We start from the raw sequence: 10,698 nt of genomic DNA, 5'->3' as shown, positions 1-10,698 counted from the left end.
ACCCGTGCTACAGTTGTAGGCATCCATACTCCTCCAATACCTTTTGTGTGGGGATGTTTTGCGTGGCAGTGTGGCCAGTGGGTAAACAGTATAGTTGAGATATATGAAAGAGTTTTCCATCGCTTTTATTGAATCGTCTGAGCCGCTCACTACCACGGTCACATTACCTCTTATAAGCATGGGGGCATAGCTGAACATTTCGCCTCCAGTGATGTTCCGTTCTCTCTCAGTACTAATGGTCTGGTCGGATTGGGTGATCTGCCTTGACACTGTCAGAACCCATGGCCTGCTCATCAAAACTTGGTGAAGCTCCACCACAACGCCGTGACCTGGGTGTGTCAGCACTGACCACGTTGTGGGCTGCATGCACCGCCCCGCCTGGTGTTCCCAGGCAATGCTCCCGTTTGGCCGTGTCAGTGTGTGGCTCACTGGTGCACAGTCGGACGTATCGAGTACCGGCCCTGCAGTGACTACTCTCAGTGTAGAAACGTCTGGAGATACTGGCAGTTGGGGTATGGTGTTTGCAGGCGCGTCTCCCAATCTCTCAGAGAGTGAGTCGCCTGTGACTAGCTTGGATGCAGAAGGTGATTTAAAGTTAATATGTTGAGAGGAAGGAGGACTTTGGTGCGTTGTGTCATCTTGTGTTTCTTCCCACTTTTCTAAATGCGTTTCACTTGTAGCTGATCCTGCTGTAGAGTCTGGTGCCCGGGAATAAAGGGGCGAAATATTCTCTTGTGTTTGTTTTGACCTGTCCATGGGCGAACCACTTGTGACTGACCCTGATGCAGAAAGTTTGTCAGAGTCTGGTGGTCGAGCGGAAAGTGAGCCCGATGGCGTACCATTCTCAGGTATTTCTTCTGACCTTTCCAACAGTGACTTGCTGGTGACTGAGCCTGATGCAGAAAGATTGTCAGGGTCGTGTTGTCGGGATGAAGGCGAGGTGTGTGGACTGGTGCCACCAGGCGAGGTGTGTGGACTGGTGCCACCAGGCGAGGTGTGTGGACTGGTGCCACCAGGCGAGGTGTGTGGACTGGTGCCACCAGGCGAGGTGTGTGGACTGGTGCCACCAGGCGAGGTGTGTGGACTGGTGCCACCAGGCGAGGTGTGTGGACTGGTGCCACCAGGCGAGGTGTGTGGACTGGTGCCACCAGGCGAGGTGTGTGGACTGGTGCCACCAGGCTGTGGTGTTGTGGATGCAGAAGATACTGCCAGTCCTAGTTCAATCATAAGCAGCACGACCAAAATGTAGCGGCGAAACACGCCAGCGTCTGCCATGATTGCAGCAGTCCTGCGCTTCTGAAATGAGAGAGAAGTAACTTTGAGGATAACAAGTTAGGGATATTTTTCAGGGGCATATATAGCCCGAATGGCAAACAGCGTTTTCGGTCAAAAAATATGTGCGTGTAAAGATCGTTTTTCATGTGCTTTAAAAAAAGGGTTTCTTCCATTTGAGGGCATGATTCACCTTGGGCCGCCAAAACGATATTTCTCATTTCTCGAGGCGTTTTATAGAGTCTTAAATGACAGGGCATATCCGTTACCTCAAATTTTTATGACGTATATATGCAATAAATAAACAAATAAAAAAATAAAAAAATACAATAAAAAAATAAAAAATAAATATGGTCCTTTAGTTTCAACTCAGTATGACCAAATTACAAGAGGCTGTGCACCCTACTCACGAAACAATTCAATTCACTTCAATTCACTTCAATTCACTTCAATTCACTTCAATTCACTTCAATTCACTTCAATTCGCTTCAATTCACTTCAATTCACTTCAATTCACATGAAAACACACCCTCAGAACACATAGGCACATAAAAGTACACATCAATACACATATAACCCAACCACACATATCCATACTCGCACCCTCAGAACACATAGGCACACAAAAGTACACATCATATACACACATAACCCAACCACACATATCCATACCCGCACCCTCAGAACACATAGGCACACAAAAGTACACATCATATACACACATAACCCAACCACACATATCCATACCCGCACCCTCAGAACACATAGGCACACAAAAGTACACATCATATACACACATAACCCAACCACACATATCCATACCCGCACCCTCAGAACACATAGGCACACAAAAGTACACATCATATACACACATAACCCAACCACACATATCCATACCCGCACCCTCAGAACACACTGGCACACAAAAGTACACATCATATACACACATAACCCAACCACACATATCCATACCCGCACCCTCACATTCATCCTCGTACGTTGATTGATCAGTCGCGGAGCCAGACTGAGTAGATCAAATTATTATATATTAAAACTTATATGTCAGCCCTGAAATTGACTTGGATAAAAAAAAACTTGAGGTTTACGGTCCACAAATGGAAAGTTATAACAACTGTTTTGTAACCTGATGTGGACAACATTGATGTGTGTGGTCCTAGTCAGTATAGTGGTAATCAACATTGTAATAGTTTTTGGAAGGATGTGTGTAATGTTTATGAACAGTTTCGATATAAAATAGATTTAGAAACCTCCAAAGAAATATCAGCAGAACCACTGTTTTTGGCTCACGTAAGTGTAGCCTATGCGATGGTAAACTTTGTCTGTCTGTGCGTATGTATGTATGTATGTATGTTTGTATGTTTGTATGTATGTATGTATGTATGTATGTATGCATGTATGTATGTATGTATGTATGTATGTATGTATGTATGTATGTATGTATGTATGTATGTATTTATGTATGTATGTATGTATGTATGTATGTATGTATGTATGTATGTATGTATGTATGTATGTATGTAAGTATGTATGTATGTATGTATGTATGTATGTATGTATGTATGTATGTATGTATGTATGTATGTATGTATGTATGTATGTATGTATGTCTGTGGTAGAACTTTAACATTTGACTAAACGCCGAAATACTCATTTCACCTGGTTATTTTTCAACCACCATCTTCAAACTATTGAAGTAATGATCAACATTTTGTCAGCATGTGTAGTTAAAGTGTGTATCCAAAGAAAACGGGTGGTGGTGGGTTTTGAGGGGGTAAAAGCAGGTGACTGATTTGTGTCGTGTGTGGTATGTAGACCAGGTCAGGGGTCAAGATCAGGTCAGGTCGCGTGAAGGATTGTGGTATAGATTCACTTTTCAGTTCTCACCGAACTGCATTCGCCGATTCGGGGAAGACGATTTCACATTGTTCGGTTTCTTAGCTCCAGAAAAATACATAAAAAAAAGATACCAAAGGCCAAGGAGATTTCCTACAGTTTGATCTGCACAGTGTTTTTCCAGTGTCTGCGCGAGGAAGAGCTGTCGAAAGCGCAGTGTCGATATGGCAGTCGTGTCCCCGGTAAGTACAGAGAGATCTAGTGTCTCCCACTCTTACAACGTGGATAATCCGGTTTTTTTTCATTTTTTTTCAGCAGACACGGATATCAAACACAGTGCTAGGTAGTCACCTCTAGTGAAATGAGTTGATCTAAAGTGTCTGTAATGTTGGGATGTCTTTGTTTTTGGTTCGATTTATGTGAATTTCAAGACTTGCAGTAGAGTCTCAAGTTTACTCTGCCCGTATAAAACTGTCCACCATTTACTTGAACATGCAGATATATAACGGAATGAATCTGTTCTCAAAGTCAAAATTATTACGATTTTGCCTCAGTTTCAAAACATGAGCCTATTAGTCCGGAGGCCAAGCAGGTCTATCGTTCAGTTCCGTCGGCTACCTCTTCGTACCAAAATGTTTTGGGTTAAATCCGTTAAGGGATTTTTTCTGATTGATATTTTGTGTGCTAGTACTTTGGGGATCATATAATAAACTTATGAGAGCTTTTAACAGTTCGTAAATTTACGACTACGAAAACGTCTTTTTACCACAGCGATTTTGGAGTGACGTCCCTTTAGTTCTTCAAAATGACGGCAAACGCATGCATTTTACATTGCGATCAAGACTCTATTTTTCGAGAATTAACGTGTTTTACGGAGGCTAAATGGACTACCACGTTGCGATCAAGTGAGCAGTGGATTTCCTTAGACGGTGAAGAACGTGTAATCGCTGAACAAATCTTAGCGTTGGAATCCAGACCGGTAACGAGTTGCGTACACTTGCACTAGATCAAGTTCACAAACAAACGAAGGATTGCGCAAACCGAACGGCGCGTGGAAAAAGGAAAAGCTACGGGTGTTGTTTCACCAAGAAAGAGAACACAACGACAGAACGACAGCAGAGCTTCAACAACCAGGAGTGAGCATATCCTGCCTCCTCTCTGTATTTTGTGCAGAAAAAACAAAAACAAAAAATCAGCCGGGAAGTGGGTGCCAGAAAGACTAATACAGGTTAGTTGAACGTTTTAGTTGCATTGTCATGACTCATGGGAGCATAAGAGTCAAAACTATTTGATTTATTGCTTGCTTGATTATTTACTATTTGCACCCTAATTATGTGACCAAAATATTGTTGCTTTCTACATTATGAAGCCAATTTAAAGGGGAAGTCTTGGGTCAAAAAAAATTCCAAAATGTTTGACGGTCCATGAAGCATTGTTTAATTAACAGTACAAATTCAAAGAGCATGATAGGCTGGACTATCTACTCAGCGATAAGACAGCTTTGCGTTAGAGCGCTCAGTACCCACTCATCGTTGCAAGTTGTAATAAGTCGATGTTCAGATTAAAATGCAGTAGCTACTAAATGCCTGCACAGGTGCAGAGTTTCAGAAGATAAATATGTGAGCATTAATCTAGATTCAATTATTATAAAATAGTAAATTGCTTGTGTGTGTAGGGGGGGGGGGGGGGGGTTGGTGGTGCTGGTACTAATGCAATACATGTCGTGTACATTGTCGTATGGTATGATAAATGATGAGTGCTAAATTCTAAGAATCTGTTATATTACAATAAGGGTTTGTGTCAATTAACTCTTCTCTTCCCCGTTGAAACTCTTTATAATTTAATAGCATCACATTTGTTCAACAGGGAGGACCGAATGCTGACATATTCTATGAAGCTGCTGTGCGGTCCAACAGACATGACATTCTACGTGACATCCAGTATAAGCCAGATCTTCTTGCCGTGGAAGCAAAGTAAGCGTATTAATTTGTTACTCCCCCACTCGGCTCTAGCCACCATCAAAATTGTTCAGGGGGGGGGTTTGGGGGATTATAGAATAGGAAAATTGTCGAACATTTTCTTTGACCCAGGACAATTGCTTTTTTAAAATTTCCAGCAACACCTATGCACATACACACTCTCTCACACACACACACACACACATAGTGTGCACACACACACACACTCGCGCATGCTGACACAAATTTGTGATTTAAAAATAAAAATGAAGTTTTTTGCATTGTAATGGGCTACTTCGGAAATGAGTTTGTTCCCAGCGTTAGCGGAGACAATGACATGGAACTATGAGCAACCAAGCATAACTGACACACCTGACTTTCTCGCCCTTGCATGTAATAGTCTCCCCTACTATATGGAGCAAGCTCTTTTCCGGATAAGCCATATATTAACAAGTGTGCCGCGGTAAATTTTAGAGCCAGGACATTTCGACCTATTGATTTCTTACAGTCAGGTCAAAATGACCTATTGTCCTCTAAAGCTGGCAGTGGCAGCAACACTGCATAGATGTACAAATATGGACTGTTTTTACTTCAGAGGTCCTAAGGGAGAGGACACTGACACCTTTTCCTTTTTTTAGTAAGCATATCAAATATTTTAGGGAATTAAATATTTTATTAGAATGCACTGCCCTCTCATTTACACTGCGACGATAACCTGAAAAGGTTCCTGCGGCATATTTATCCTGATCCTAATCCTGACTAGGGTATGCTTTGGGATTTGTTGTTCAGATGAGTTTGTGTGGACCGATTGGTTTCAAAAAAGACCAAATCCCAGGCCAATCCCTGCAGAGGAGAAACAAAATAACGGAGCAAACACACATACACCCACACACGAAAATAAAATCAAGCAAAGAAAGAAAAAAGCTTGACAACTTGTATGTTTATGTTGGTGTTTGTATGTGCAGTATGGCTGGCTGTTGAAGGACGGCAGTTTGGAAGTGAGATGGATGTCTCAGCCTGCCATTCCCCCCGCTGTCACTGAATTTATCAAGTGCGGCTGTAAGACGGGATGTGCTGGAAACAAGTGCACCTGCCATCGCAATTCGCTAAAGTGCACTGAACTGTGTGCATGTGTTGGGTGTGTAAACGTGCAGTCTGTGGAGGAAGACATTGACAACCCACCAAGTGACTGACTCAGAGACGGACTTTGAAGGGGAGATGGACTATCATGGAGACAGTGATTCAGACTGATAATAACTCTCAGATACTGTGTATAAATGGGGGATGGACTACAGACCGCAATTCGGACTGATAATAACTCTCAGATACTGTGTGTAAATGGGGGATGGACTAGAGACCGTACCGCAATTTAAACTGATAATAACTCTCAGATACTGTGTGTAAATGGGGGATGGACTGTGACAGAGACCGTAATTTGGACTGATAATAACTTCAGATACTGTGTGTAAATGGGGGATGGACTGTGACAGAGACCGTAATTTGGACTGATAATAACTTCAGATACTGTGTGTAAATGGGGGATGGACTGTGAAAGAGACCGTAATTCGGACTGGGAATATCATCAGATACTGTGTGTAAAGGGAGATGGAATGTGAAAAAGTCAGTGATTCGGACTGGGAATAACTCTCAGATACTGCGTGTAAAGGGGGGATGGACTGTGAAAGAGACCGTGATTCGGACTGGGAATATCATCAGATACTGTGTGTGAAGGGAGATGGAATGGGAAAAAGTCAGTGATTCGGACTGGGAATAACTTCAGATACCGTGTGTGAAGGGGAGATGGACTGAAACTTGAAAGAGACCGTGATTCTGACTGGGAATAACGATGATGGACAACAACGTATGTGTTGCGTGGATCAGGCAGCCAAGAGGGATCATTGTGCGTAGATAGTACACTTTATATGGTGTGCAGTTGCCAAGTATCGGTGTCTCCACTATTCATTGAGTGATCAAGGGAGACAATTTTTCAGTTTGGGTAAAACATTTTTTTTGTTGATTGCTTACTTAACCTAAAATCACTTACAAACCCCAATTATTAGTCTAATTATCAAGTGTCAACATATGGTCACGGCTCAGAAATGGCGTCGAACTCCACCCTTACCTCATTTAAACGCCCCACACGCTCAGTTGTGGTTTATTCTACCTTTGAAAGTACTGACACGGGGTGCAGATTTGAATAAAGTTACTATTCTGGTAGAAACCGAAAGGTTTGATGACTTTGTTTTCGAGCAAGGCGCAATAGTAGAGTGAATTTACGTCGATTTTTGGGCCGGAAGTTGGGACACTTTTTTACTTGGTGTTGAAACGTCGTATTTGTGCGTACTACACACACTGCTTGGATAAGAACTTGATGGAGAGGGAAAGAGAAGGTGTTAGTTATTGTTTACATACTGCACGATAACCTGTACCTCACCCCAACAGTCGGCTGAGATCAAGTTTAGATCCAACGGTGAGTATGTTACTTTTCGTGTTTGGAGTCACGTAGGCAGTTTTAGCTTTTGCCGCGCTTCAACTCAACTCAACTCAAATTTTATTGGCTTCAATTTTCATAGAAGAATTTGTCTTGCGCTTGGGAGAAAGTAAGAGTATAACATATAAAAACAGCATTCATATCACATTTCATGTATCACACACAGTAATCACTAGTATAAGCCTACAATTATCACATTTGTACCTGTATCATACATGCAAATAAATAGTATCACATTTCCACGTATCACACACAATATATACATTACATAACATACAGCAAGCTTCCATCTCCCGCGCCCCCCCCCCCCCCTCCCACACATACATATCCTCGCACGTGCGTCGACTCCATACAAATGACATCATCAGTCCATTAACTAAAATGCACAATGACTAGTAGTGGGTACATGATACTTAATACGTGCTCAACTAGACCTGCTAACTAAAATAATAACAGAATAAATAATAACAGAAACAAAAACAAGGACTGGGCACAATAATGATGACAGACGTTGAACTAAGCGATAAACTTGGACAAGAAAGAACAATCTACTACTTAAAACAAAAAATATGCACAAACACAGAAGACAAAGCAATGAAAATAAGTCTTAAGTTCGTTGTTGTGTACTTTCGTGTTACCGCGAAAAGTAACAACGTAAATCAAAGTTGTTTATCGACATGTTCCTGACTTCCAACGATGGAAACAACTGTTCTATCGTCTGCTACAAAGTTGCATTGACTGTCTCGAACTCAGAACTCAGTGTGGCATGGAGGAGATGGACGTAAACGGCCAAGATAAAAACCACTGGTTTTTCGTTGTATGTAACGTACTCACCTGCAGTTTGAAACACTGTTATTTTCACTAAATAGGTTGCGGCAGTCAAAATTTTGTTATGAATTGAGAGTGTATGTTTTGGTGTATCTTTAAAGAACAATAAAAAACAAGCAAAACACACAAAAAAGTAAGTGGATACCTTTATTAGTTCCTGAGATATTGGCATTTTAAGATGTACGCCGTCGCGATGCGATTTAAAACTGAAAAATAGGGCAACTTTAACAGCACAAAGCTACTACAAAGTAATTGCTCAGTCAATTCAGCTTATGAGAATCAGTTCTCAGCAACCAGGAATAGAAAGAAATCATTGTTCCAGCACTCTAGTCACATATTTGTTTTACCAGTAAGCATTGAAACTTTACGAAAAACAAAGCTGAAAACAAACCAAAACTGCCCGGGGGGGCAAGTTTAGGCCATCACAGATTTGAAATTATTGACAGCAGATATCTGAAACTGTCAGATCTTCCAAACAAATATATATAGAACATGCCCAATTTTTTTCAAGACATTATTGGAATAACCTTTTGACTTATTAATTGCCAAAGTCAGGAAAAACATCAATTTGACCGGCGTCCGGCCGGCAGTTCCACCAGGTACATATATGCAAAGCTTCATAACTTTTTAAATACTTGGAGTATATAAATGAAATTTTGAGACATGGCACATTCTACGTTTATCTACATTCTTGCATAATGTGGGATTGATAGCTTGAAAAATATGGAAACTAAGAATTTTTTTTTTATAAAAATATGAAAAAGAGTTGGCATGTTGCTGTCTGTACACAGATAAAAACTGTCATAACTTTTGAACGAATTGATGGATTTACCACAAATTTGAAAGCAAAGAAGAATCCAAGTTTACTATCAAGTTAAAGTACAATACTCCCTTGAATGGAACCCCTTCAGCACAAAGGACCCCCCCACCCCCTCCCCCCCCCCCCCCCCCCCCCGTACATATATGCAAAGCTTCATAACTTTTGAAATACTTGGAGTATCTAAATGAAATTTTGAGACATAGCACATTCTACGTTTATCTACATTCTTGCAAAATGTGGGATTGATAGCTTGAAAAATATGGAAACTAAGAAAAAAAAATCATAAAAATATGAAAAAGAGTTGGCATGTTGCTGTCTGTACACACACAAAAACTGTCACAACTTTTGAACAAATTGATGGATTTACCACAAATTTGAAAGCAAAGAAGAATCCAAGTTTACTATCAAGTAAAAGTACAATACTCCCTTGAAAGGAACCCCTTCAGCACAAAGACCCCACCCCACCCCCCCCCCCCCCCCCCCCAAAAAGCTAGCCGGAAGCACAGTCATTTTATTTTGCAGCACATTTTCAATCACGTAGGCCTTAAAGGCACGATACGTTTGTCCCAAGTTGTGTGGTGCTTCCACGATGAACGCACGCCCTGAAGATGACGATGGGACATGCCTTCTAAGTAAGGTCCAAGGCTGTCTGTGTCACACAGTGAAGAACTTGAAGACGCGTCTTTCTTCGCATTTGTAGACACAAGCATGTACCGAAGTCTTGCAACAGGTACATCCGGAAACAGTTTGTTGAGAAACAGTGCAGCTTCATCATATGTTTTGTATCCTTGATCCCTCAACAGCAACGTCTGGAGTAGTAGTTGATCCCTGAGGACAACCGCAGGAAGCTGCCTTTTCCATTTGCCAGAAAAACAGCCTTCAGCTGTTCAAACACTTCACCCTCTGCACACACACAAAAAAAGCCAGAAGTTGTAACAATATATACAGTGTGTGTGTCCTGATTCTTTCTGTGTCACTTTCAGGTTCACTGCCAAACAGTGACATTGCTTTTGAATGTGTCATTATAAATCTGTGCTTGCCTGAATAAAAAATTGTTGAAGAAAAATGTTAAAAAGATAATAACAAAAAAAAGTGACATTTTATTTATTTTTCTTATTTTCTTTTAAAAGTTTCATTATTTTGACTTCATTCAGTGAAAAGAATATTGTGCAGTCTATCTATTTGTTGCCATAACATTTTTATTTATTCACAGCGAAGCGTATCAATTCGTTAGTTCAAATGTATCACGTCGTACAACACAAAACAAGGTGCGGATCGGACGCATTATGGTGATTACCTCCCTTGACCGAACAGACGCTGTCGATTTGATCCAAATTACAACGTAATCCTACCACTACCTTTAAAAAATAAAATAAGACAACTCTAAAAGACTCTAATCTTTTGTGTTAGATGTGTATTTTTGTTATAATAATGTGTAAATCTTGGAAAAAGTCATTTTTATCGAACCGACCGCC

General features: G+C 41.0%; 1 long non-coding RNA gene across 1 annotated transcript; it reads left to right on the top strand.

Annotated features, from left to right (window-relative positions):
• Positions 1–3,702: 3,702 nt before the first annotated feature.
• LOC138950203 (uncharacterized) lies at positions 3,703–6,438 on the top strand. Its single transcript, XR_011450548.1, has 3 exons — positions 3,703–4,354; positions 4,993–5,099; positions 6,050–6,438. It is a non-coding gene; the product is annotated as an uncharacterized lncRNA (long non-coding RNA).
• The last annotated feature ends 4,260 nt before the right edge of the window (positions 6,439–10,698 follow it).

The sequence above is a fragment of the Littorina saxatilis genome, linkage group LG16, assembly GCF_037325665.1.
Source record: "Littorina saxatilis isolate snail1 linkage group LG16, US_GU_Lsax_2.0, whole genome shotgun sequence".
Taxonomy (NCBI): domain Eukaryota; kingdom Metazoa; phylum Mollusca; class Gastropoda; order Littorinimorpha; family Littorinidae; genus Littorina; species Littorina saxatilis.
This window is presented reverse-complemented; position numbering and strand designations above follow the sequence as displayed.